At 43.5% G+C, this 17,351-nt stretch overlaps 1 protein-coding gene across 2 annotated transcripts in view; it reads left to right on the top strand.

Annotated features, from left to right (window-relative positions):
- Positions 1-580: 580 nt before the first annotated feature.
- CCDC68 (coiled-coil domain containing 68) overlaps positions 581-17,351 on the top strand; it is a 60,949-nt gene continuing 44,178 nt past the window's right edge. The window contains exon 1 of one of the 2 annotated variants that reach the window (XM_055417400.2): positions 581-696. The gene's annotated coding sequence lies outside the window, so the exon portion shown is untranslated. The other variant, XM_055417401.2, reaches the window with a different exon arrangement.

The following is a 17,351-nucleotide window of genomic DNA, read 5'->3' as shown; positions in this document are numbered from 1 at the left end:
TTGTCCATGGGATTCTCCAGGCAAGAATACTGGAGTGGGTTGCCATTTCCTCCTCCAAATTTGGTAAATCTAAATTTACTGCAAAATAGTCTTCAGTTCAGTCGCTCAGTCGTGTCCGACTCTGCGACCCCATGGACAGCAGCACTGCCAGGCCTCCCTGTCCATCACCAACTCCCAGAGCTTGCTCAAAATCACGTCCATTGAGTCGGTGATGCAGTCCAACGATCTCATCCTCTGTCGTCCCCTTCTCCTCCCGCCTTCAATTTTTCCCAGCATCAGGGGCTTTTCCAAGGAGTCAGTTCTTCGCATCAGGTGGCCAAAGCACAAAAAACAATAAGGATATGAGCTTGGAACTTAAACAAGACTTTTTTAAAAAAGCAGCAGGAACTATCCCCCCATCTCAACAGAACAACCCGGTTACTGAGCGGTGCGCAGGGCTGAGGACTTGAGTGTCGGGGCGCTCACAAGGCACCCGGGGGCGCCTGGAGCCGGGCGCGCGCGCTGGGGCGCGGGGAGCCCAGGCCCCGCCCCGGAGCCGCCCGGGCGCCCGCCTCTGCCCGGGGCGCGCCCTGCAGCGGGGCGGAGCTCCCTGGAGCGGCGGCGGAGCCACCGCGCCCCGCGGAGCCGACCCGCCCGAGGTGCTGAGCCAGGGGAGGAGCGGCGCCTGGACCCCGCGCTCGTAGAGCGCCCTCCAAGGTAGGCGAGCCCCGGCGATCTTCGCCCGGGTCACTCCCTCTCTCCCGGGCGAGCGGGGGTCCAGGCGCCCTTGGAGCGGGTCCCCTCCACCCTGCCCCGTGCCGCCTGGAGCCCCAAGGGCATTTCCCTGCGCACAGGTCCTAGGTGAGGACGGCATTCTCCCTGTAAACCTTTCTTCTGGACTCGGATTCCCTGGGCGAGAACTCTGTGATCCTCCAGGGTGGCATCACCCACTCGGTGGGCATGAACTTGGGCAGACTCCCGGAGGAGATGGTGAAGGACAGGGAAGCCTGGCGTGCTGCAGTCCGTGGGGTCGCAGAGAGTCGGACACGACTTGGTGACCGAACGACAAGGAACAGAGTTGCCTTCCCCAGAAAGGATACCCCACCCCCCCGCGCACGCCCGATTGTTTATTAGGTTGCTGTTAGGCAGTCCCTTGGCCGGGGGTCCTCCAGAGGCGGTGGAGAAAGCCTTCTGGAAAACTTAGCTATCACCTATGGACCCCCGCGGTACGGCTTTGACAGTTCCCTGTGCCCTGAATTTTTAAGAGCGCAGACATTCATCCGCGCCGGCTTCTGTTAGCTTCAGGTGTAGTGAAAGGAGAGCAACCTGTTGGATGACAGTTTTCTGCTGTCACGGGATTCTAGAGCTGAAAGTTACTTATCCCCCCGGCAGGTGTGCAAAGGAGCAGTGTCATCCTACCGAAGGGATAGCACATCACGGGACCGTGAAGGGGAGATTTAGATTGCAAGAATGGCATGGCTGTAAACTTCTAACCTTCTTGGAGAGCAAATACATTTACATATATAAAAAAAGCAGTTAGCTCCAAAGGTGCCTGCAACTGGGTCTGCCATTTTCACTATAGTTGTTTTATTTTTAGAAATAAAAAAAAATTTTTTTTCTTATTGCTATACATAGGCTAGATAAAGTGTTCAAAGGGAATTATTTCTCGCAACTGGGGAAAGATACTCTGTCCTTTTATGTACCTGATGGTATTAAATATTCAGCTCTGCAGAAGTCTGGCTTTTCCGAAATGTGATCTGAGCTGCAGTCTCAGGTACCCCTGCAAGACACAAAAGGTGCGATTGTTTCCTGCTGCTGGGCTGTCCCCCCTCCCTCCCACCCTACGCTGACCCTTTGAGTGTGAAGGTCCCTGACAGAGAGGAATCTGTGCCTAAGGCAGGGGCTTCCCAACTCACTACAGAAAAAACGAAAATGGTTTACACTTTCTGCGACCTCGGCAAGCTTCACAAGGTCTTCACCTTTTAATTTGCTAAATAAATTTAATAACCAAACCTGTACTAACTAAAGAGAGGCTTTTGAAATAAATGCAGATACTATTTCAGTGGTATTTTTCACATTTACGATTTCAGAAGATATTAACAAGCATGTTAATATATTTGTTAACATAGTGATTTATAATGTGCTGGAAAGTGGGCTTGAGTTGTAATCCAGATTCTGGACAAAGTTGGAAAAATCTAAGCTAGATTTTGTCAAAACTGAAAAGTGAGGCATATATTTATTTGTTTGGGATGATGACTGAAAAAGGAAACAAGTAAGACTTCTGAGGGCTTCCCAGATGGCTTTGATGGTAAAGAATCTGCTTTTAATGCAGGAGACCAGAGTTTGATCCCTGGGTTGGGAAGATCTCTCTCTTCTCCTGGAGGAGGGAATGGCTACCCACTCCAGTATGCTTGCCTGGAAAGTTCCTTGGAAGAATGTCAAAGTCTTTTACAGTAGTGGGCTTGAATCTTTGAGATTTTTACATTAAAATTAGATGGCCATTTATTGACTGAAAAGTATTTCAAAATAGCAACATGTTACTATCAATTTAATAGCATGTTTAAGTGAATTTACATTTTACTAAGCATTTAACATGGAAACAGTCACCCACTGAGTTTGGAAAACAAAAATATGTGAGTGTGTGTGCGCTCAGTTTTAGAAAATATTTGGTGAGCTTGGGGATTTTCAGGCCTGTTCATATATTAACTGAACCACTGAACCAACATTTATTGTATAGGGCACCATGGTCTGTCTTGGAGACACAAGGGGGTAAAAGTTGGTATAAAGGAGACACATTTCTGTCCTCTGGAATTTACACAGCTTTAGAATCCTCCAGAACACCCTGAGGCCATAATCAGGAACCATATCAGTCAACATCTATCATTTTTTGACACTGACTGAAACCAGATTAGTTTCAAATCACAGACTCTTTTCCACTGATTTAAATAGTCAAATTAAAAAATTACAAAGAAATTTATATGTTATTCAGGTCAGTTTCCTCTTTTGCTTAGGCTGGGAAAGAATTTAGGAATCCTGTGTTCTGAGTTTAATATTATGAAATATTAAGATCTTAAACCTGAAATAGCTAAAAAAAAAAACCCACATCAATTTCATGCAAATTCAATAAAATCTAAACTTGTAGTAGTAGTAGATGCCTATAATTTAGGGGTTGAAAAATTCAGATTGAGAAAATTGTATCCATCAAGTTATTTATTTTTCCTATAAATTTAGAAAAACATGACTACAATTATTTTTTAACCTCAGAGGAAAAAACAAGACTTTATGTGAGACATTCTTGCCTTTTTTTGGCTATTTAAAAAAAAATCAGCTCTATTGGAGATATAATTTATATACTATCAAATACATCACACTGTCCAATTCAATGATTCTTTGTAAATTTATGCAGTTATGCAACCTTTATCACAATCCAATTTTAGAACATTTTCATCTCCATCCCCCTCCCTCCCCTGCCTGTTTGTAGCACTCACCATTCTCACCCTCAGACCCAGGCAACCACTAATCTGTTTTCTGTCTCTTTAGATTTGACTTTTCTGGGAATTTCACATGATAAGACAATAGAATATATGGTATTTAGCATCTGACTTCTTTCACCTGGAATAATGCTTTTGAGGTGCATTCCGCTCGTAGCATGGTGGTTCCTTTTTATGGCTACTAATGTTCCTTCCATTAGATAGCTATGCCACGTTTTGCTTACCCTGATGGATGCTGCTGCAATCACATTGAAGTGGTAAGACAGATATTTTGGTCCAACTTCCATAATTTGAACATAACTGATAGGAGCCAAACACTTCTTTATATTTATGAAAAAATATATTTCTGATATGGAATACTGATACTTAGCAAATGTCATAACTGTGATCCTTCTGTGATACTCCATGAAAATAGTAAATAGTAAATTCCAAGCCAGCAGCAGAAAGCATCAATCATTTCACATTCTAGGCTGGACTTGGAAGACACTAACCCTTAATGTTAACATTTGGAAAGAGGCCAGGCTTCCCTGATGGCTCAGATGGTAAAGAATCCACCTGCAATGTGGGAGACCTGCGTTCAATCTCTGGGTTGGGAAGAGCCCCTGGAGAAGGACCTGGCAACTCATTTCAGTATTCTTGCCTGAAAAATTCCATGGGCATAGGAGCCTGGTGGACTACAGTCCATGGGGCTGCAAAGAGTCGGACACGACTGAGCGACTAAACACATACACACGTCTCCTTTGCTACGTTTCCTTCTCAAATAATATGCATTTAAATGGGGGAATTTTGATGCATGTTTGATCCAACAGTGATAACTGAACTACTCTTAAAAATATGAGCCCTTCTTAATAACATATTTTAGTGGCACACGTAACATAAAGCAAGAGTCATCTGTAGCCTTAAGCCAAAAAGTAGGAGGGAATGCATCTGAGTCTGCACGCTTTTCATTTTATTATTCTGTCGTTTCCATCACTGTGCTAAAGGGTGAAACTGATGCAACTGGTGCTGACTTACCAAATCAGGCACTAGTTTGAACTCTTAAAATCAAACAGAAGAAATGCTACTCTTTTTTTTTACTCTGGGGCATTTAGAGGAGCTAGACCAAATGGTAAATTATTCCAGGTTCCTATTAAATTTGATGTTTTCTGTGAACAAAGAAGAACTCTCTAACACTATGAACGCATTTTGGTATATACCTTTCTTAGGCATTCATTTAGAGATGTTTTCTTCTATACCCCCGTTCACCCTGTTTTGTGTCAATTCTTATAGCAAATGCTATATGTTTGACAACTTATGCTTAAAGATCCTCTTAGGGAGATTTCTCCAGTTGAGTGGAAAGTCTTCTATAAAGTCGGCCAATTCTGTGCAGCTAGATAGAAGACACTGTCTCTGAATGCCTGTAAGTTACTGCTGAAATTGCAAGTTCCTATGTGGAAAAAAGGCATTCAGATAACTTAAAGGTCTATTTTATTGACAACGTGGAGTGCAAAGAATTTTATGTTTGAAACTAAAGTAGTCTAAGTTGAATAGTACAGTTTTCCAAAGCTGGGTATGTTCATTTGGAGCTCAGTTTGTCTGCTACTATCAAAACAACTTGCTGGAACTCCTGGCTCAGACCACTGCTGTTTTACTGATCTGCGGTTAGATGAATTGATAAGTATCTGTTGGTAAGTCTTTTTTTAACTTGGTATTGATTTTAAAATTTCTAGAACAGTTTCATTTTCTAGTTAAACCGGTCATTTCAAATGTCTCCTGAGAGTGAAATGCCAATTATAGGAATCCATCTTCATCTTTTTCACTTTCTGGAAACCGAAGTGGACATGTTCCCCTGTCGTGTCTGCTCACCAACAGAAAGAAGGCTTGCTCAGCATTGAGCTATAAGCTTCTCCTAATTATTTTGGGGAATTCACTCACTCATCACTCATGTTCATGGGATTTGATACAACGAGCTTGGTTTCACCCAGAACCAGGAGTTGCTTCTCGCCCTTGTATCTTTCTGTCATCCCCTTGGTTTGGGTAGGATGCTGAAATCAGTCTGACCTCCTCCTGGTACAGGGCTGCAGCGGGAGGGTGGCGGGGGCGGGGAAGCACAGGGTCCCCGCTGCCTCAGGGGGTGGGCAACCTTCACAGACTTTGTCGTCACTGCCCCAGCAGTCCATGTGCTTTTGTTCTACTGTGAAGAAGGAAAACACGCATCTAGAAGATGCTCAGAAAGGGGATGGTCAGTTGTAGAGACCCTGATGGACCTAGAGTCTGTCACGCAGAGTGAAGCATAATAAGTCAGAAAGAAAAAAACAAGCTGTCTAATTGTGTATTAATGCATACAGGTGGAATCTAGAAAAATGGTGCACATGAGCCTATTTATACGGTGGGAACAGAGATGCAGATGTAGAGAACGGACGTGTGGGCAGTGGGATGAGGGGAAGGCGAGGGTGAGATGAACCGGGAGAATGGGGTGGACGTCTGTACACGAGCACGTTTGAAACAGACAGCTGTAACATTGTAAAGCAGCTGTACTCCAATTAAGAAAAAATTACAAAGAAAGAAAAAGAATGGGTAGGTGAAATAGGAGTTCTATTTCAGAATTAGATTTCAATCTTCTTGTTGCAAGTTTTCTTGTATATTTCCTATATATTTTTAGATACTTCTTCCTACTTTTCCACCTCAGTAAGTAATAATTATGAATAACTTTCATGAGATGTTTAAGATTTCCCTTGCTTTAGTCACATTATTGAATGTCAGGCTCCATGGACTATTCTTGTAAGAGCAATAGCTTTACCTGCCTGTCAGCAACTCAGTTACTTGCTTTTTAACAATTCTGACTCCATCGCTTTTTTTTTTTTGCCATTTACACTTTCGGAGGGCTCAACAGTTTGAATTAAGGAAATAAATTTAGTTAATTGTAGCTTGCAGTTAATTGTATTTTGAAATCTCCACTGTACTTAGCTTTTACTAGGGTACTGTTTAATTACTATTTAGAAAATAGAAGTATATACGTCCCTCTTTTTTAGTGTAGAGTTCTGAGTCATGGAACCACCATCACCATCAAGAGAGAGACCAGTTTCATCATCACTCCCGAGTCCCCTAAAATATTCCCAAGTGTCTCTTCTGTAGTCAATCCCTTCCCCACTCTTAATCCCCAGTTCAGTTTTCTGACCCTATAGTTTCAAATTTCTAGACTATCATGTAAATGGAACTATGGAATATGTAGCCTTTGGGATTTGGCTGTTTTCAGGCAGCATAATGCATCTGAGATTCACCTATATTGTATCAGTGTTGTTCAGTTGCTCACTTGTGTCCGACTCTTTGCGACCCCACGGGCTGCAGCACACTAGGCTTCCCCATCCTTCCCCGTCTCCCAGAGCTTGCTCAAACTCATGTCCGTTGAGTTGGTGATGCCATCCAAACATCTCATCCTGTTTCCCCTTCTACCCTGCCTGCAGTCTTTCCCAGCATCGGGGTCTTCTCCAGTGAGTCAGCTCTTCACATCGTATCAGTTGATCGTTCTTTTGTATTGATGAATAGGATTCACCTGTTGATGAATATTTGAGTTTTTTCCAGACTTTGGCCACTATAAATGTGTTTTATGGACATACAAACCCCCCTAGGAGCGGGACTGCTGGGTTGTACAGTCGGTGCTTAACTTTATAGGAAGCTGCCTAAGGGTTGATGTCTCGCATGGCTGTGAGTTTTGTTTTCCCACCAGCAACACCCAGGAGTTGCTGCTTCTCCCCGTCCTCATCTACAAGTGGGAGTGTCTGTCTTTCCCTCCTTCTCTGGATAACTTTTAAAATGATGTAGATGATGTTGAAGCTCAGATATCCCAAGACCAGTTTGGGAAGCCATAGCTATTTCATAAATCCCTGAGCCTTTTATTCTTAAAATATTTCAGGAAGCCAGAGAAGAAATTTTCCAAAAGGGCACCTTTCTTATCAATGTTGCAAATGACTGAGATATGTGTCAGTGACACCGGTTCTTTTCATATTTTTTCACTGATGAGTCATAGTGGCTTTAAAATAGACTGTTAGCCGAGAAGGTCAACGCAGCAGGTATAACTGACTGATGGGGTTGAGGGGTGGGAATAGAAAGGGGACACCTGGGTTTAGGCCTTGATACTTTCAAATGATGCTATGTAAGCAAATGTCCATTATAAGCTGTGAGCCTAAACATGATTATTTAATATTCTCTGAATGTGTGTTATAGTCAGATACCCCATTAAGCACTTTTCTGCATTATCCTATTTCAAGTCATCATATAACTCAATGGCTCCAGCAATAAGGAATCCGCCTGCAATGCAGGAGACACAGAGGGAGATGCAGGGGTCTGGAAGATCCCCTGGAGGAGGGAATGGCAGCCCGCTCCAGTGTTCTTGCCTGGGAGATCCCACGGACACAGGAGCCTGGCGGGCTACAGTCCAAGGGATTGCAAAGAGTCGGACACGACTAACGACTTAGCAGCAACTCCAGGAGGAAGTTAACAGTTTCATTGGTGTTTTTCAGTTGAGGAAGCTAAAGCCTCCGTTCCGTTCCGTTCCGTCGCTCAGTTGTGTCCGACTCTTTGCAACCTGGGGGATTAAAACTTTTCCAAGGAGGAGTTTGGGATTAACAGATACACACTACTTACTATACATAAAATAGATTATCAACAGAGACCTACTGCACAGCACAGGGAACTCTACTCAATACTCTGTCCCAAACTATATGGGAAAATAGTCAGAAGGAACAGATCCCTGTATGTGTGGAAGTGAATAACTGTGCTGTACGCCTGAAGTGAGCACAGCCATTGCAAATCAACTATACTCCAATATGAAATCAAGATTGAATTAAAAAATATGAGAAGAAAACACATCGAAAGAGATCAGAAGAGAATCCAGAAATGTTCTCCAAACACATAATCAATTGAAGATTTCCAAACCACTTGGTTTTTGACAAAGATAAAACTGTAATTCCATGTGTAAAAAAGAATAATTTCAATAAATGGTGATAAAGAATTGAAAACAAGTAACTTTTTGGGTTCAGGTGATGAGATTAACTTGTGGTTTTGAAAAACATATCACTTCTCTGTGACTTGGCTGCCTTATACATACATACAGATAGATACAAGTATAGAGGTCACTATTACTGTACACTGTGTTTTGATGATTAATTTTGACAACGCATGGGGAATAATTCCTTGGCAAATGGCACAGTGCTCTGTCAATAGTATGTATTTTCTATTGTGTTGGACTAGTATTTCAGTCCTTTTATCCCCCTAAATGAATTTGCCTTTGTTACATATCTAAGAGCTTTCTATAGCACTGGCTATGATACAAACATGTGTGTTGACAAATGAGTAGCATTTAGAGATGAATAGAAATTAATTCTACTTTAAAAATCTTAGATTATTGCCTCCAAACTGCATTGCTGTGACTTGGGCTCAGTGTGAACATGCATGTCTTTTGATGCACTGTGCATCATTTTCAGGTAAACTGCACAGTCACCTGAGGTTTAGCCAGCTGACACTGGATGTCACCATTGTGCTGTGTAATGTCACTGCAGAACAGGTGTGCTGTTCAGTATTCGGGACACGGCCAGTCTCTTCAAGAGTCTGGAGACACGTTAACTTTACTTTCCCCCTCATATAACCTCACTACCTTTGTAGCATCTTATTGTAACTTAACTCTCTCAGCTTCTAATTTCTAAGCTCCCTATCATAGTGACCAGGAATGATGAGACAATTGTCAATACCTTTAGCTCAGAACTGAGAAGCTGGAAACTCAGGCAGTGTGCCAAAGCAGGGCTCTCAGTTCCCAAGCCCTGAGTCTGGCTCCTCTAGGTAGGAAAGGAGTTTGTGCATGAGCGTGCTTTGCTACTCAGTCATGTCCTACTCTTTGTGACCCCATGGACTGTAGCCGCATAGGCTCCTCTGTCCATGGGATTCTCCAGTCAAGAATACTGGGGTGGGGAACCATTCCCTTCTCCAGGGGATCTTCCCCACCCAGGGACTGAACCCGTGTCTCCTGTATTGGCATGTGGATTCTTTACCACTGAGCCACCTGGGAAGCCTTGGGAAGGGAATTTACTGGAAGCAAATGTGGCATCCAGAATTGATGGGAAAACTAGATATGGAAATGGGAGAGTCCAGTGCTGGTACCTCAGCCAAGATCAGTAACAGGGCAGGGATACAATCCTCTGGGCATTGCCATTGGTCACTAGATACCAGGTGTTCCTGCTGCTGGATCTAAAGCACTGCTCTGTGCCAGAGTCCCTCCTCCCCAGAGCAAGAAGGGGATTTTCACTGCCTCTAGCACAACAAGCTGGAGGGCCAATCCTTTGATGACCTTTCCGGGAGGGAGCACTCAGGTGATGGAGTAGTACATGCTCTCCAGCACCAGGGCGTGAAGAGGAAGGAAGAGGTCTTCCCTGCAGAGGCTCCTGCAGAGGGTGACCCCACACACCTGGGGGGGAGCTAGGCACCCGCCGTCCAGCTGTGGTGTCAGCGCTCACGGAAGTGAGTCGAGAATGCACGGTGTGGTCAGCTGCTCGTGACCAAGTGCCCCTTCCACTGGGGGGCCTAGACTCAGTTGCATATGCCCTGTGGCACCTGACAGCACCCCAGACGTCACTGTCTCTGCCGTCAACCCTCAGGGAGCCTCACCAGCCAGGGCTAGACCTGTTTGTGCTTGCTTTTCACATTTTATTTTGTATTGGAGTAGAGCCGACTAACAGTGGTGTGCACAGCAGAGCCACCCAGCCGTACGCACACTTGTATCCATTCTCCCCCAAACTCCTCTCCCGTCCAAGCACCCGTGTTCATTGCAGCACTGTTTACAATAGTCTAGGGCTTCCCAGGGGGCTCAGCAGGTAAAGAATCAGCTTTCAGTGTGGGAGACATGGGTTTGATCCCTGGGTTGGGAAGTTCCCCTGGAGGATGGCATGGCGACCCACTCCTGTATTCTTGCCTGGGAAATCACATCGGCAGGAGAGCCTGGCGGGTTACATTTCATGGGGATGCAAAGAGTTGGACACGACTGGGCAAGATAAGACCTGTTTTAAGTGGGCTAAGGAGAAGACTCCTTAAGCAATTGAAAGTCTTATGTTTCAGTCTATTAAAAAAAATTTTTTCCTACCCATTTAAAGAAAAAGAAAAAGAAATGGTAGGCAACCCCTTGTACCCTGTTCTAAGAACAGGACTTCATGCAAGTTCCAGCCTGGGATCTTGCTCGCCGTTAGCCTGGAATCCTCTTCCCCCAGATGGTCACATGGCTTCACTTCCTTTATTCAAGTCTTTCGCTTAAATGCCGCATCTTCAGGTTGGCCATCTCTCTCCACCTATCCAAAGCAACACCGCTTTTTATTCTTTTACCTTCTTCTGCTCTTCTTCATGACACCACCTCTGATTATGTTCTCTGTGGAGTCGTTTTGTCCCCTTCTGTCCTGAAAGTCCCATGAAAGCAGGGTCTTGGAGTTGGTTCTGCAGTTGCAAGTTTCTAAAACAGCTGTATTCAATAAATATTTAATACACAAATGAATGAATCAAGGGTTAAATAAAGGACACTCTTGTTAAAATCTCTAGTCTGTAGACAGTTCCTGTATTCATTTTCTAAGGTTGCTAAAATAAAGTAGCACAGAGTGGCTTAACCATAGTACTTTCTCGTCTCTCAGTTCCAGAGGCTGGAAGTTAAAGATCAGAGATCAAAGTGTTATCAGGGTTGTTCCCTTCTGAAAATTGTAAAGAAGAATCTGTCCCCTGCTTCTCCTCCAGCTTCTGGTGGTTTTCTGGCAGTTTTTGGTGTTCCTTGTCATGTCGAAACATCACCGTGGTCTCTGCCTTCAGCTGAACATGGACTTTTCTTTGTGTGCATTTGGGTCCCAATTTCCCCCATTTATAAAGACATCAGATTGGATTAGGGTCCACCTCACTCTGGCTCAGCTGGTAATGAATCCACCTGCCATGTGGGAGACCTGGGTTCGATCCCTGGGTTCGGAAGATCCCCTGGAGAAGCGAAAGTCTACCCATTCCAGTATTCTTGCCTGGAAAATTCCACAGACTATACAGTCCACGGGGTCGCAAAGAGTTGGACACAATTGAGCGACTTTCACTCTACTCTGACCATATCTTTCTTTGGTTGTTCTTTTATTTATTTTTCTAATTTATTTTTACTGTGTTTGTTTCTGCCGTACAAGGACTTGAATAAGCCCTCAGTTCAGTTCAGTTCAGTCGCTCAGTCGTGTCCGACTCTCCACGACCCCATGAATCACAGCACGCCAGGCCTCCCTGTCCATCACCAACTCCCGAAGTTCACTCAAACTCATGTCCATTGAGTCGGTGATGCCATCCAGCCATCTCATTCTCGGTCGTCCCCTTCTCCTCCCGCCCCCAACCTTTCCCAGCATCAGAGTCTTTTCCAGTGAGTCAACTCGTCGCATGAGGTGGCCAAAGTATTGCAGTTTCAGCTTTAGCATCAGTCCCTCCAATGAACATCCAGGATTGATCTCCTCTAGAATGGACTGGTTGGATCTCCTTGCAGTATAAGGGACTCTCAAGAGTCTTCTCCAACACCACAGTTCAAAAGCATCGATTCTTCGGCGGTCAGCCTTCTTCACAGTCCAACTCTCACATCCATACATGACCACGGGAAAAACCATTGCCTTGACTAGACGGACCTTGGTTGGCAAAGTAATGTCTCTGCTTTTTAATATACTATCAAGGTTGGTCATAACTTTCCTTCCAAGGAGCAAGCGTCTTTTAATTTCATGGCTGCAATCAGCATCTGCAGTGATTTTGGAGCCCAAAAAAACAAAGTCTGACACTGTTTCCACTGTTTTTCCATCTATTTCCCATGAAGTGATGGGACCAGATGCCATGATCTTTGTTTTCTGAATGTTGAGCTTCAAGCCAACCTTTTCACTCTCCTCTTTCACTTTCATCAAGAGGCTTTTGAGTTCCTCTTCACTTTCTGCCATAAGGGTAGTGTCATCTGCATATCTGAGGTTATTGATATTTCTCCCAGCAATCTTGATTCCAGCTTGTGCTTCTTCCAGCCCAGCGTTCCTCATGATGTACTCTGCATATAAGTTAAATAAGCAAGGTGACAATATACAACCTTGACGTACACCTTTTCCTATTTGGAACCAGTCTGTTGTTCCATGTCCAGTTCTAACAGTTGCTTCCTGACCTGCATACAGGTTTCTCAAGAGGCAGGTCCTAATTATACATAAATCCCCACCCATCTTTAGCTTCTCTCCTCTTCCACCATCCCACCCCTTTAGGGCATCACAGAGCGCCTGAGTATGTTTGCAAATGATGAGTGCTCATTTGTGTTCAACTCTTTCTCGACCCTGTGGACTGTAGCCCGCTAGGCTCTTCTGTCCATGGAATTTTCCAGGCAGGAATATTGGAGCAGGTTGCCATTTCCTCCTCCAGAGGATCTTCCCAACCCAGGGATCGAACCCGCATCTCTTGCATTTCCTATGTTGGCAGGTGGATTCTTTATCACTAGCCCCACCGGGAAGACTCAGGTTTGCAAGGATTCTATTTCCAAGTAAGGTCACATTCTGAAGTACTGGGTGTCATGGCTTCAACATATAAATGGAACGGAGGACAAAATTCAGCCCATATAGTGCCTTATGTGTGTTTATTTTATAATAGCTGAGCCACTTGTATGTCATTAATCAGAGAAGTAGGTTTAGTTACATAATCCTGTGCACCCAGTGATGTGTTGGTTTGTCACATAGATTATAATTCAAAAAATGTGTGTGAATTGCTTTGTAAATAATAAACCATTCATTGGATGTTAGCATAATCAGCTGGGCATACTGACAAATCACTGATGCATTATCAAGAAAGAATCAATACTATGGATTTGCTGGTCTTAAAATTGCCCAAAGCAGATTTTCCTCTACAGCCCAGCTCGATCTGCAAACTGTTTAAAGTATTACTGGCTTCTTTTCTACCACTCAGACTACTTGTCAGCAGAAATTGTGGAAAATGGCTTTATTTTATTTACTTATCTGACAAAAATGTACAAGTCATTTTTTTTTATGTGCTAGGCACTATCCGTCCTGAATATTCCCTGGAAGGACTGATGCTGAAGCTGAAGCTCCAATACTTTGGCCACCTGGTGCGAAGAGCCTGATGATGGGAGAGATTGAGGGCAGGAGAAGGGGGTGACAGAGGATGAGATGGTTGGATGGCGTCGCCGACTCAGTGGACATGAGTTTGAGCAAACACGGGGAGATAGTGAAGGACAGGGAAGCCTGGGGTGCTACAGTTTTGAGGTCCCAAAGAGTTGGACACGACTGGCGACTGAACGACAAGCCCTATCATCCCTGCTTGGCAAATGTTAACTCACAAACAACCCCATGTTATTTGTTGTTTATACTGTCATTAATAATAATATTATCTGAATTTTACTGATAAAGAAACTGAGGCACGAATTGCTCAAGATCACACAGCTACTGAGTGGCAGAGTCAGGCCGTGAAACAAGGCAGTCTGCCTCCGGGTCTTTTAGTTATAGAAACTTCTTTCTCCACAGAAAGTCTCATGGAAAAATTCAGTGTGAGACAGAACAAAACGCAACTGCTTTGGTTCAAGTCCAGACAGCAAAGCCCTGTCTGCCCAGCACCGCCCCTTCCCTTGGGAGCCCTGCTTGAAAAGCCCAGATCTAGGAAATAATACCTCTTGGCATGGTGCCACTTGTAAGCTGCCTTCGGTCCACTCTAGCAGAAAACAAATAAAACTCTTTTCTCACTTTAATTAACTGATTGTGTTTTATTTTGAAAATTTTATCTGCCTAATCTACTTCTGGCAGAAATAAAATGCTAAGATGGATTTTCCCCTGGATGGTAATGCCATATGGCAATTTGCACTTTGCTGGCTTCAGTTCCTCTTGGGTTTCTTTATACAAACGAAGGTCTGTGGCCGTGGAAGTTTCCTGAACCAAGAGAAAGATGGGATTTGATTTCATGCAAATAGAGATGCGTATAAACTTTGCAACCAGATAGGCATGATCTACCCCCTCTCTTATGGACTGCTTATTTTCTGTGGTCCTATATAAAATCATCGAAGCAACAGTATTAACAGTTACTGTCCCTTGAGTGCCTTCTACAACCAGATATTTAAAAAATCGCTCATTTTCACAACTCTAGGGGTTATCACCCCTGTTTTACAGATGTGTAAGTTGAGGTTAAGATTTTATGGAACTTGTTTAAGATGGCCCAACCAGTGAGGGGAGAAGGTAGATGTTTTGAGAGGTATCAATAGAGCAGAATTTTTTTTATTGAAGTATAGTTAATTTACAATGTTGTGTTAGTTTCAAGTATACAGCAAAGTGATTCAGGTATGCATATATATGTGTGCATGTGTGTTCTCAGTCACATCAAACTCTTTGCGACCCCATGGACTATAGCCTGCCAAGATGCTTTGTCCAGGGAATTTTCTAGGCAAGAATACTGGGATGAGTTGCCATTTCCTCCTCCAGGGGTAGTACAGTGGTAAAAAAATTCTCCTGCCTCTCTCTCTCTCTCTCTCTCTATATATATATATATATACACACACATACATATTCTTCTTCATATATATATACACATATATATACCTATTCTTTTTCAGATTATTTTCTAGATTATCATGAGATGTTGAATATGGCTTCCTGTGTTATAAGTAGGTCTTTGTTGTTTTTCTATTTTATACAGAGCAGAGTGTATTCATGAGAAGCGAGGTTGCTCAGTCGTGTTGCAACCCTTTGCAATCCCATAGACTGTATAGCCTAGCAGGCTTCTCCATCCATGGAATTTTTCAGGCAAGAGGTCTGGAGTGGGTTGCCATTTCCTTCTCCAGGGGATCTTTCCGACCCGGGATCGAACCCAAGTCTCCTGCTTTGCAGGCAGACACTTTACCCTCTGCACCCCAGGGATGCCCCAGTAGTGTGTGAATGCTAATCCCAAACTCCGAATTTATCTACCCCGCCCCATCCCCACAACTGTCTCTTTTGGTAACCACAGGTTTGTTTTCTATGTCCATGAGTTTATTTCTATTTCGTGTGTGCAGGGCGAAGTCATAAATAAGTTCATTCGTTGAGCAGAATTTTTTTGATGTTAAGAATAAAAGGCATCTAAGAGAATATATTTTAGGATATATAATGAGAGGCCTGATGTGATTTTCAAATTATGAAAGACAGAATGCGGTGAGGCTCATTCTAAAGAGTGATTCATTCCCATGATGTAGAGACATTACTTTGCCAACCAAGGTCCGTCTAGTCAAGGCAATGGTTTTTCCTGTGGTCATGTATGGATGTGAGAGTTGGACTGTGAAGAAAGCTGATCGCCAAAGAATTGATGCTTTTGAACTGTGGTGTTGGAGAAGACTCTTGAGAGTCCCTTATACTGCAAGGAGATCCAACCAGTCCATTCTAAGGGAGATCAATCCTGGGTGTTCATTGGAGGGACTGATGCTAAAGCTGAAACTGCAATACTTTGGCCACCTCATGCGACAAGTTGACTCACTGGAAAAGACTCTGATTCTGGGAAAGGTTGGGGGCGGGAGGAGAAGGGGACGATGGAGAATGAGATGGCTGGATGGCATCACCGACTCAATGGACATGAGTTTGAGTGAACTCCGGGAGTTGGTGATGGACAGGGAGGCCTGGCGTGCTGTGATTCATGGGGTCGCAGAGAGTCGGACACGACTGAGCGACTGAACTGAACTGAACTGTCCCTTATCACTTGGTAATGTCCACAGTGAATAACTCACTGAAAAGAAAAGGGAAGGGAAATCACCAAAATGTGAGGGTAGAGCAGGGGAGACCGAACTGAAGAAAAACAGCAACAAAAAACTCAGGCCGAGGCTGTGTCTGCCTCTGTTTTCCTCCTTCTTTTGCTCCCATCTGCTGCATTCTTTACCCCACGGGAGTGCAAACATTTCCCCGTAAAGGACCAAATGGATAGTAAATATCTTAGACATTGTCATGTATTTTCTGTCTCGAATCTACTCAGCAGAGCTGTTACAGTGCTAAAGCAGTGCAATGACACATAAGTGCTTGGCCATGGTTATTTTAGACTACAGCTTCATCTGTGGACACTAAATTTGAATTTCATATAATTCATATAATTTTCATGTGTCATGAAATGTTATTTTTCTTTCGAATTTGTTTGGAACCATTAAAGGATGTAAGGACCATTCATAGACTGTCCTAACAGGTGGGAAGGCAGCCTGGGATCCTGGCCGTGAATGGATGACCACCCCACCAGCCTGACCACTCCTCTCTCATTTCCAGACACATTGTTTACTGTCTCTATGGGCATTTCTTTTACTTCCACCATTTAAATGTTGTTTTAGGCTAAGAACTTAATCCCGAAAGAGACTTCAGAGGACAAAATAACAGACGTAGTTCTGCTCAGATGCTGGAAAAAAAAAAGCTGACTTTGCAGAGCTGCTACGGCCAAATCAAGTTCCCCGGAAACAAATAGAAGTCACAGTGGCTGTCTAAGAGGATTTAACATAAAATGGAAAATTCTTGGCATACTCTGTTAATTTCATTGAAGATTAAAGGATAAATGAGGGACTTTGAATCATCCACAGAAGCTATTTAGTTCTAAATTGATGCTAGCAAATATGAAAATGCCTTGCGGGTTTCAACAGCATGGGTCATTGCTAAATTTTAATTTTTTTCTCACCAGGGAATCTGGCCTTAATGTGATAGAAAGACTGTTGATCTTGGTGTCCAAAAGACAAAGGTTTGAATTTCAGCTCTGTTAGTTTCACTGTGATCTTGGGTAAGGTAATATCACCTAAAAGAATCTTAACTTCTTTATTAGCAATATGAAATCAATAATACTACCTCACTGGGCTTTTATCTCATTTGTTTAGTTCTTAACTATTAATTAAAAAAATCTCCATCA

Source organism: Moschus berezovskii, chromosome 28 (genome assembly GCF_049115385.1).
Source record: "Moschus berezovskii isolate FMDL1 chromosome 28, NW_MosBer_1.0, whole genome shotgun sequence".
Classification (NCBI taxonomy): domain Eukaryota; kingdom Metazoa; phylum Chordata; class Mammalia; order Artiodactyla; family Moschidae; genus Moschus; species Moschus berezovskii.
The sequence above is the reverse complement of the archived record's forward strand: the minus strand, read 5'-3'. Positions and strand labels throughout refer to the sequence as shown.